The 10,651-nt window shown below is 45.5% G+C and overlaps 1 long non-coding RNA gene across 2 annotated transcripts; it reads left to right on the top strand.

Annotated features, from left to right (window-relative positions):
- Window positions 1–593: 593 nt before the first annotated feature.
- LOC120916922 lies at window positions 594–1,690 on the top strand. Of its 2 annotated transcripts, none has more exons than XR_005744140.1 (5): window positions 594–681; window positions 777–879; window positions 1,028–1,126; window positions 1,355–1,424; window positions 1,553–1,690. It is a non-coding gene; the product is annotated as an uncharacterized LOC120916922 (long non-coding RNA). The 2 variants fall into 2 exon arrangements; XR_005744139.1 differs by having other exon boundaries at window positions 1,334–1,424.
- The last annotated feature ends 8,961 nt before the right edge of the window (window positions 1,691–10,651 follow it).

The raw sequence follows: 10,651 nt of genomic DNA, 5'->3' as shown, positions 1-10,651 counted from the left end.
CATTTACTAAACTATTCAATCATATGTACTACTTCAATGGTTCCACAGTTTTCTGGCCACATCCAATTTTCTGAGGCCCTCAGCCTGATAGTGGATATCGGGCTGGGCTTCAACTTTCTTTCCACTGATTTGGGCACATTTGGCGATTTGTCGCAGCTTCCTCCTTGGTATGGTTGACTGTGCAGTTTGTTTATTGGCCACAAGGGCACCCAGGGAGTTTAGTGTTAGCCTCCACACTCACTCCCCTACCCACAGCTGATTTTCCCCCCTATGCAATGTCGCTAGCAGTCTTCCTCTTTTTTGTGGAAACACTGACAATACAGCCCTGGTCCATCTGTGATCAGCTTGCTTCACTTGCTGTGTGCACTGTCACACATACTTTTTTGAGCCCACTTGTCAACTGATGGGGTTAAATTTTCTCCCCGCCGTGCTGACATAGTGAGCTCTCTGCTTGATTCATTCCATCTGTCATCCCATCAAGCCTCTTCACGCTGCAGGTGTATTGCACACATTGCTGTGGGATTTCTCCCAGCTGTGATTGGCCCACCCGATATCATGTGATGCTTACACGTCACATATCAGGTTAGGACAGCCTATTTAAACGGTGTCTTGCTGCACACGTTGTGCAGAACGCCGTGGGTCATATGTTCAGTGAGCACTCGCATCCTTAGTGCTTTGCAGGTATGTTAAATTCCTTTTGTGCTATCCTTCTACCACTGCATTGCTAGATTTCACTCCACCTAACTGCAACTATGCTTGCTGTGTATGTTCTTTAGTTCCTCTTTTGGACCAAGCAGCTGATTCCTTCTGGCTTTATACACACTAAGCTTACTGTGATTTTGCAACACTGCCTGCGATCCTTATATAGATCTTATGCAGGTATGTGTATCTTTCTGCAATTCCTAAATAACCTTGGCTCTGTTCTGATACTTTTTATACTATTTATTTTCACTTTCTTTTTATGGTTGTCCCGTTTGGAGGCAGGGACACCTTTGTAACTTGTAGCCATTTGTGATCCTTTAAACAGATACTCTGTGAAATCTACATGAGTCATTTCTTGAATTAACACTGCAGCCGGATTGCTCATTGATGTCCCTGGTCTTTAACCCCTTAAATCGTTATTTATGTAAGTTATTTATGCTTTATGGTCTCACAGTCATTACTGCTAAACTAAGTTAACCAATATTTTGGTCATCATGTCTCAAATATATATCTCATAGATAATCTTTTAACCCCTAGCCATCCTCTATGCTTAGGATATGTTTCTCTTTATTCCCTCTGTCTCACTTACATATTAACCCTTATATGACTGTCCTTTTGTGACCATTTTCAGACTTCTCCTGCTCCTTTGCAGGATCAAGCACATGACCATTTTTCACCTCGGCGGTTTTCTGTGTTTGTCGCTAGCTGTGGGCAACTCGTGGGTAAGATAGTGTGGTCTTTAAACTTTGGAACCATTTTCACTATTATATGTTGTACCAGATTTATGCTGCCAAGTAATTGGAATGTGTATCATATCTTACTGGTTAATGCTTGTATATATACATTTCAGTTGGATATCGCTCCCTCCCCTGAAGAAGCGTAAGTCCGCAAAACATGTAGGGTCCATGCGATTTCCTTTTCCAGTTGCATCCATATTTTCAACTGACTGATGCTTTGTTATCCACTGAATCAAATCAACAAACTGGTTGTCCACTTTTCTTTTAAATTAATGTTTTGTATTTATTAATAAAGTATTTTTGTAATTTTGTAACTAAAAATTGTGCTTTCTCATCACTATCAATCGGCCAAAGTACGCACCGCAAATTATCCCCTTCCCTTTCCCATTGGAAAAAAACTTTTTATCTACCTATGTTATAATCAATTTGCTGTTTTACCTCATTAATAGCTGTTACAGCAGCTGCAGTCAAAGAAAGCATTCGACCAGATGACGCCTCTTCTTCAGCACTTTCTGTGTAGGACATCATCACCACTCCAGCCATGCAGAAAATAACAGCAACAACCTGCAGAATAGTTTTTTTGAACAAACTTTATCAATTGTTTTGAAGCTCAACTTCCGGCAATAATAAAAAAATAAATTAAGTCCTTTTATACTCCACCCACTCTAGCTACTCCACTGTTTTTTTTAAACAGCAAAAAAAATCCTGATTTCTTACCTTAAACAACAGTCATGTGACGGGCCAGATTCTAGTTTTTTATCTTTTGGCTTCTAGTGTGTGAGGGTATTTTTAACAGTTCCCATATTGCTTCCTAGAAACATAGGTACTGCCCATTGGCTGACAAACGTTTCCATCACAGAGCCCATGCCAGGGTCTTCACAGAGTTCTGTAGTCCTAAGGGTGTAGTTTCATAATGTCAAAATGTAAGTGGTGGCAACAAGACCAGAGATAACTGCATGGAATCACCAGTCTCCACTACTGGAAGAGGCTTCATGCAAGGTCACATGACAGTGAATTCAGGTGTTTCGAGGTCCTAGATTACTATTTTTTTAATGTAGATTAGCTAGGGGTGGGTGGAAAATGTTTTTCCACTGCCTGACTTCAACTTTAAACATAGTTGTATGGTAAAGGTTCATGATATATAAATATATTTTTACTGACAGACTCCATGGCAGACTACATCTGGCTTAACCCCGCCTCCTCTCCAATGCTATAGGACCCCACACCCATAAATTTGAGCTCACCACTAGAGACTGTGTTTCTTTTTTGTCCTCCTCATTGGACCTGCAAGCAATGCACTTACGTTTACGGATGTCTAATCGATCGAAGTTAATGCCGGGCATACGTTCTAGCAGTATCAGGATAGCTCAGGGCCCAGCCATGGGCAGGGTGTGTGGCTCCAGGCCTCTGTGTCCCGTGGTCGGGACGGCCTTTGTGTGCACAGGCGCAATGGATCAGCTGGCAGGTCTGAAGATCCCTCCATGGGAGCAGTTCTTGTGTGTGTGTGTATATATATGCCCCTGTTTGTCTCCCCCTCATGTGCCTTGTCTCACCTTCATACTGCTTTTCTTTCTCCCTCTATGGCGGTGGTTGTCGGCCCTGTCCTTATGGTCCACTGACAGGCCAGATTTTATTTATTGCCTTGGGGAGATAGAGACTAGATCCTGTAATCACTGAGCAGCAAGTGATATCACCTGTGATGTATTTCAGTTATCTTGCAAGCCAGGCCTGTTGGTTGGCCCTGGGGACAGGGTTGATGACCACTGCTCTAGAGCGACTGGAACGCTTCTGTGTTTCCAGACACGGCTCCCTTTTCCGGATTGAGGTTCATTCATGAATGCGTGCCACAGCTGGGTCCCGGGCGCCACACAGGCGCTCTACGGCAGGTCGCCACTACGCAGGTGCAGTCCAGGCGTGGCAGTGATGTCATTACGGCGGGGATTTTTTAATCTCTGTGAGCCCCTGTCATACCAAGGATTACTGTGGGTAGCTTGTGACAGCTCTTCCAGGCACCAGGCCCTCAGGTCTAGGTAAGCTCCAGCCTGGGGCTATGGTGCAGGGGGGGCCGAGATGCCTCTTAAAGGGGAAGCTGCACTACTATCTGTACTCCTTTTTCCAGGACGTATGAGTGCTCCTACAAAGCTGCAGGATAGTCTCCTATTCATCCGCCAGGGTGCCATGGACAGATCACCACCTCTGTGTGGCCAGCCCTCATGCTTTGGGTACATGGGGCGCGAGGAGAGAGGGCCAGGTATTTACTACGTCATATTTTGCCCTTCTCCCCTTTTTAGCCCTTCCAGGTCGGACCACCAGTTTACTGGCAGGGACCTTGCCAAGCCACAACGTCATCCTTCCTCATCCAGGTCCAGACGTGACTCTCCGTCTAGGACCTATCATCAGAGGAGATGTTCCCATTCCTCCTCCAAACAGAGGAGATGTTCCCATTCCTTCGCCATCAAGTAGATGTTGCAATTCCTCCTTCAAAACAGAGGAGACGTTCCCATTCCGTGGTCGTGCGAAGTGGCTCCCAAACAAAATTGGCGTCCTTTTTTTCCCACAAATAGAGCTTTCTTTTGGTGGTATTTGATCACCTCTGCGGGGTTTTTTTTTGCACTATAAACAAAAATAGAGCGACAATTTTGAAAAAAATGCAATATTTTTTACTTTTTTCTATAATAAATATCCCCCAAAAGTATATAAAACATTATTTTTTTCCTCAGTTTAGGCCGATACGTATTCTTCTACCTATTTTTGGTAAAAAAAAAACTCAATAAGCTTTTATCGATTGGTTTGCGCAAAATTTATAGCGTTTACAAAAAAGAGGATAGTTTTATTGCATTTTTATTATTTTTATTTTTTTTACTACTAATGGCGGCGATCAGCGATTTTTTTCGTGACTGCGACATTATGGTGGACACTTTGGACAATTTTGACACATTTTTGGGACCATTGTCATTTTCACAGCAAAAAATGCATTTAAAATGCATTGTTTACTGTGAAAATGACAGTTGCAGTTTGGGAGTTAACCACAAGGGGGTGCTGAAGGAGTTATGTGTTACCTCATGTGTGTTTACAACTGTAGAGGGGTGTGGCTGTAGGTGTGACGTCATCGATTGTGACTCCCTATAAAAGGGAACACACGATCGATGACGCCGCCACAGTGAAGAAAGGGGAAGCTGTGTTTACACACAGCTCTCCCCGCTCTTCAGCTTCGGGGACCGATTGCGGGACTCCAGGGGCGATCGGGTCCGCGAGTCCCGCGGCCACTGTCACAGAGCTTCGGACCGGGTCGCGTGCAGGCGCGACCCCACGGCTGGGCTTAAAGAGCCATGTACATGTACGTGGATGTGCCCAGCCGTGCCATTCTGCCGACGTATATCGTCAGTAGGGATTCCTTAAGTGGTTAAAATTGCGCACACTGATGGAATCTCAATAGGCGATATACAGGTTACCAGTTTAGAGTTACAGAGGAGTTCTAGTGCTAGAATTAATGCTCTCCTTCTAACACACGAGATACCTCACATGTGTGGTTTGAATGGCGTTTACATATGTTGGTGGGACTTACGTGCGCGTTCGCTTCTGAGCACAAGCTACTGGGGACAGGGGCGCTTTAAAAAAAATATATATATTTTTTTTATTTTACTTAAATTTTTTTTATTTTTACACTTTTTTTGATTACTTTTATTCCTATTACAAGGAATGTAAACATCCCTTGTAATAGGAATAGTGTGTGACAGGTCCTCTTTATGGAGAGATGCGGGGTCAATAAGACCCCACATCTCTCCTCCAGGCTGGAAAGCATGAGATCGAAAAATTTTTTTTACCGATTTCATGCTTTCAGCCATGATTGCGGCTTTGTTTACTACCGGGTACCCAGGTGTGACGTCATAACGTCATGCCCGGGCCTCCGACTGTCAGGGGAGGGCTGGCAGCCTTAGGCCTGGGGGGCAAGTCCAGTCAAGTGGCCCATAGAGCGTGGAAAAGTGATGGATCGAAGATTTTTCATGATCACAAGAGTCGGCACAGAGGCCCCCCTTACATCAGAGTCGGCACAGAGGCCCCCCTTACATCAGAGTCGGCACAGAGGCCCCCCTTACATCAGATCTGATGTAAGGGGTGTTCTGGGAAACTTGATTTAAGGGTGCATACTGTGGACTATTGTGTAAAGAGGGTCTCTGCTCACCAAAGCCCTTTAACAAAGTCCACAGAGCACCCCTTTTTATACACTGGGAGGCAGGAGAGACTAGAGAGGGTGAGCTTACCAGGATGGAGGCTGAGGCGCAGGCAGGCTGTCTGATGCTTTTTTGGGTTCAAACCTCCTGTCCAGTGCCCATACATACCCGGGGAGTGTGGGCAGACTCAGAAGGAGGAGGAGTAGATGAGCTCTATCTCTCCTCGTGTCTGTGCAGAGAGAGAAGAGGATGTCAGCTGAGGCTGAGCTATGTGTGAGACGAGACATAGCTCAGCTCTGCAGCCATCTACCTCGGAGCTGACACAGGCACGGCTGCACAGTGGGAGGTGAGCAGCGGCCGTGACCTGTGTTAACAACGCTCCAGCAGGCATATTCCTGCTCTGCAAAAACAGCATTTGGTAGTGGCGGCCGGTGGCTGTGCATAGTGTCACCAGCCCGGGGGGAGATTTCCACCCTGCCCCCCTGCCAGCCCTCCCCTGCCGACTGTCATACCGTCTGGTCACCAAAAATCTCTATCCTCCATATCCGGCGGCGGCCGATTCTTTCTCCGGGCCTCCGATGGCACGTGAGAGCCCGGAGAAGCACCGGATAGCAGTGAGAGGGGGGATGTCTCCTCCCGCCGCCTATAAGTGCGCTATGATCATTCTTATGGTGCGCAGAATCGCCACCTGAAGAGAAGGATATCTGAATGATGCCTGTAGCTGCAGGCATCATTCACATATCCCCCACTAAAGTCCAGGACGTCATATGACATCCTACAGTACGGAAGTGGTTAAGAAGTAGTGTATTTGTAGATCTTGTTTAATTATGGGTTATTAAAGTTATAGTATTCAGTAATCATTCAGACACATGTTCTTTCATCAGCATTTGACAAGAACAGGGCCAGCTTCTAGGATAGCGTTGACACCTAGATGCCAATCAGTCTCCCATCCTAGTAAACAAAGATTGCCACCTTTCTGAAGCCTCAAATCTACTAATCGCAAAAGAGCCCCCCCCCGGCCAAAAGCACTCCCTCCCCATATTGAGGGCATATGGCCTGGTAAGTTTCAGGAGAGGAGGCACTCGCTTGTCCCCACCCGTGCTCTGATAAGGGTCTGGTATGGATTTTGAGGGGACCCCACATCGTTTTTTTCACTGATTGGCAGCACTGGTGGGGACAGATAGGAACCACTGGGGGGCACTGGTGGGGCTGCACTGATCATCAGGACACTGATGATCAGTGCCCCGATTGTCAGTGCAGGTGTCCCCTGTGTGGATTTCCCGGTTTTGGGCTCTCTTCTCATCACGAGCTGTCAGCGTGAGGGGAGGATTGCTGATAACCAACAAATCCTGTTTACATCTGTGATCAGCTGTGATTGGACACAGCTGATCACATGGTAAAGAGCCTCTGTGATTGGCTCTTTACCCTGATCTGTAATCAGCTGCGTCCCTAGAACACAGTGATCACAAATCACTGCCAATGCCCAATGCAAGGGGCGCACAGGCAGTGCGAGCACAGGAGGATGTCATATGACTGCCTCCTGGCAAGCTGCCCCTCGCTCTAGCTGTCATTCGGCTATAGAGCGGTTGCAAAGGGGTTAAAGGAACATTGATTTTAATGATTTAATTAAGTGAAACAATAAAGATGAAAAATTCCTTTAAATATAGTGCCTGGGAGGTCCCCTTAGTCTGCCTGCAAAAGTGGCACATCTGTGCCGTGTATAGAACCTGCCTTCCCCCCACCCCAAATCACCTTGTCTACATGTTTATGGGGATAAGGTATTTATGGGGACAATTGTTTTTGACAATCCCTTTATTAAAAACAAAAAACAATGGGCCAGATTCACAGAACAAATACGCCGGAGTATCTACTGATACTCCGGCGTATTTTCAAATTTGCCGCGTTGTATCTTAGTTTGTGATTCACAAACAAGATACGACGGCTTTTGGCTAAGATCCGACAGGCTTACGGCTACGTACGCCTTCGGATCTTAGGCTGCAATAATTCGGCCGCCGCTGGGTGGAGTTTGCGTCGTTTTCCAGCGTCGGGTATGCAAATTAGCATTTCGGCGATCCACGAACCTACTCGCGTGCGTAACGTCGTTTTTCCCGTCACAAAGTTAAGCAATCTTTTTCATTGCTTAACTATACACCAGCCATGTTAAAGTATGGCCGTCGTTCCCTCTTTGAATTTAAATTTATTTTTTTCAGGGTAAGTACGGCGTAAGTACGTTACGCACGTCGCCATTCACAAACACGTCGGGGCGCCGTAATTTTGCGCAAAGCACGTCGGGAAGATTGCGAACGGAGAATGGGCAGAACGTTCGGCGTGGGAGCGCGCCTAATTTAAATGGTACACGCCCCATTTGAATTAGGCGGGCTTGCGCCGGACATCTTTACGATACACCGCCGCAAGTTTACAGGTGTTTTGTGAATCAGGCACTTACGCCGAAAACTTGCGGCGGTGTACCGTAAACGCGATACGTTACGCCGCCGGAGTTCTACGAGAATCTGGCCCAATGTCCCCAGATGTAGATCAATCGCCAATTCCGACAGCCGCCACACTTCCGCAACAAAACAGAGCCTCTACTCGTAACAAAGGCTAACCACCGACTTCCTGCTCCTCCATTTGACAGATCTGAATAATAAGGGGCGGGGCCACCTGGCAATGTCACCTGGTGCACCGCACCATGTGATGTCACAAACTAATTGGTGATGTCACACAGGGCAATGCCAACAAGTGACTTCACCAGGTAGCTCCGCCCCTTACCTGTTTAAGAACTGTCAGATGGCGGAGCACACAGCCGGCGGTTAGCCTTCGTCGCAAGCAGATTTTTTTTTCCGGGTCCATCGGTGCAGTGGGCGTCATGATTGACGATGAATCTACATTGCGGGACATTTTTTTTACTTTTAATAAAGAAATTGTCAAAAACTGTGTGGGTTTTTATTTCTTTTTGACACTTTCTTGGTAATTGGGTAACCATACTCATTCACATGGGGCGGGCAGGATCTTGGGGCCCTCTTGTTAAAGAGGGCTTCCAGATTTTTTTCTGACAGGTTGGTGTTATATCTTTGACTTGGATGTTATAAGTTGCACTAGTGAATACAGCTGAATGAAACAAGAACTGTCTGCTTTCATTTCAGGCTGCAAAGCAACAAAATGTGATTATTTTAAAGAGGGTGATTTTGTTCTTTACTCACTGTAGACTAACATGCAGGGGGATTTAGAGGCAGAAAAAAGCCAGATGCCTCTAATAGCCTTGTTAAAAAAAACTCCAGTATGCGTGAGGCTTTAAAGGGAGGCAAGGGGAGAAGAGGAAGAGAACTCATTACTAAACCTGAATGGGCAGGAAACTGATAAAAAGGTATGTATGGCCAACTTGGAGTTTGACTTTAAAGTGGATGTAAACTCTCATATATACCCAGTCAAGTGAACAGCCTCAGATGATAAACAGAGATGAAACAAATCTCCCTACATAAGTTTTACATGTATATCTGCTGTCTTCACCTTTATATACTGTTTAGAAAGTGCACTTCCGGATTCATCTGTTAAGGTTCATACACACGGTCGGACATCCAACAAAATTTCCCTTGGATTTTTGACTTAATTGATTTGTCCGATGACACCCATAGCATACACACACTCTGACTTTTTCGGCAACCAACACGAACGTAGTGACGTTTCAACGTACTGCTGCGAGATTCAAAGAGGAAGTTCAATTTTCGGACGTCACCCGTTGCGTTCCTTCAGCTACTATATAGTTAGTTGACGTTTCGTGTGGGTGCTTTCCCGATTTCCAGTTCGTGCCTTTTTGCTCGTTCCTTTGCGTGCGTTCGCTGTATTACAAAATGTTGTGGAATCCGGCGAGAGAGCGTACAGTTTATGGTCTTGGAGTTCTGGCTATTGCTCAAGCCCGGACCCGGACCAGGAAGAGGAGGACTGTTTGGACCAAAAATTGGTTGCTTCATCGGGACCAATTTTCACATATGACATTGCTCAGGGAGCTGCAAGAAAACAATCCGAATGATTTTCGGAACTATCTTCGGATGTCAGATGCCTGCTTCCAGTGTCTTCTAAACTTGCTGTCCCCATATATTAGCAAGAAGGACACCTGTATGAGGCCTGCCATTCCTGCAGAGCAACGGCTCATAGCCACTTTGCGTTATTTGGCCACAGGAAGAAGCCTCCAAGACATCAAGTTCACCACTGGGATCTCTCCCCAGGCTCTGGGACACATAATTCCGGACACTTGCTGTGCCATTATTCAAGTCCTGCAGAAGGACTATATTCGGGTAAGTTATTTTCTTTGATATCACATTTGATCCACTTCATGATTTATCTAAACCATTTTTTTTGTACTTTGTATTTTTTGTATATATTATGTTATTCTCTACCCTCTGGTGTGACAATCACAAAAACCCAAGTGGGTTGCAACATGATCCTTCATTGGTTCACCATATTGGTCCCATGGAAAAGGAGAGAGAGTTCTTAACACTTGCCAAACTTTAACCATTCAACATCATCTCCCAAAATGTTTTTAATCTGCCACCAGAGGGAGTCAGGAAGCATATTATTAGCTCTGATTGTCAATTTTTAGTCAACAAATGTTTGGATATTTTTTATTGTTCTCTTGCCCCTATAATGTATGTGTTAAAATTGATGGTAATATTTTCTGCTCAAGTATTAACTAATTTTTCTTTGCTTGACTCCACAGTTTCCTTCAAACCCTGAGGAATGGCAGGATGTTGCTGCCCAGTTTGCCAATCAGTGGAATTTTCCCAACTGTGGGGGTGCCATTGATGGCAAACATGTCAGAATTGTTCCCTCACCGGCCTCCGGCTCTTATTTTTATAATTACAAGGGCTTTAGCAGCATAGTTCTGCTTGCTATAGTTTCTGCCAATTATGAGTTTCTATATGTTGATGTTGGTATGAATGGTCGTCATTCTGATGGAGGTGTCATGGCTCATACCGAATTCTATCAGCGTCTTACGACTGGCACCTTACATTTGCCACCTGCGCAGGACAACGTGGAGGGACT

The sequence above is a fragment of the Rana temporaria genome, chromosome 11, assembly GCF_905171775.1.
Source record: "Rana temporaria chromosome 11, aRanTem1.1, whole genome shotgun sequence".
NCBI classification, from domain to species: domain Eukaryota; kingdom Metazoa; phylum Chordata; class Amphibia; order Anura; family Ranidae; genus Rana; species Rana temporaria.
This window is presented reverse-complemented; position numbering and strand designations above follow the sequence as displayed.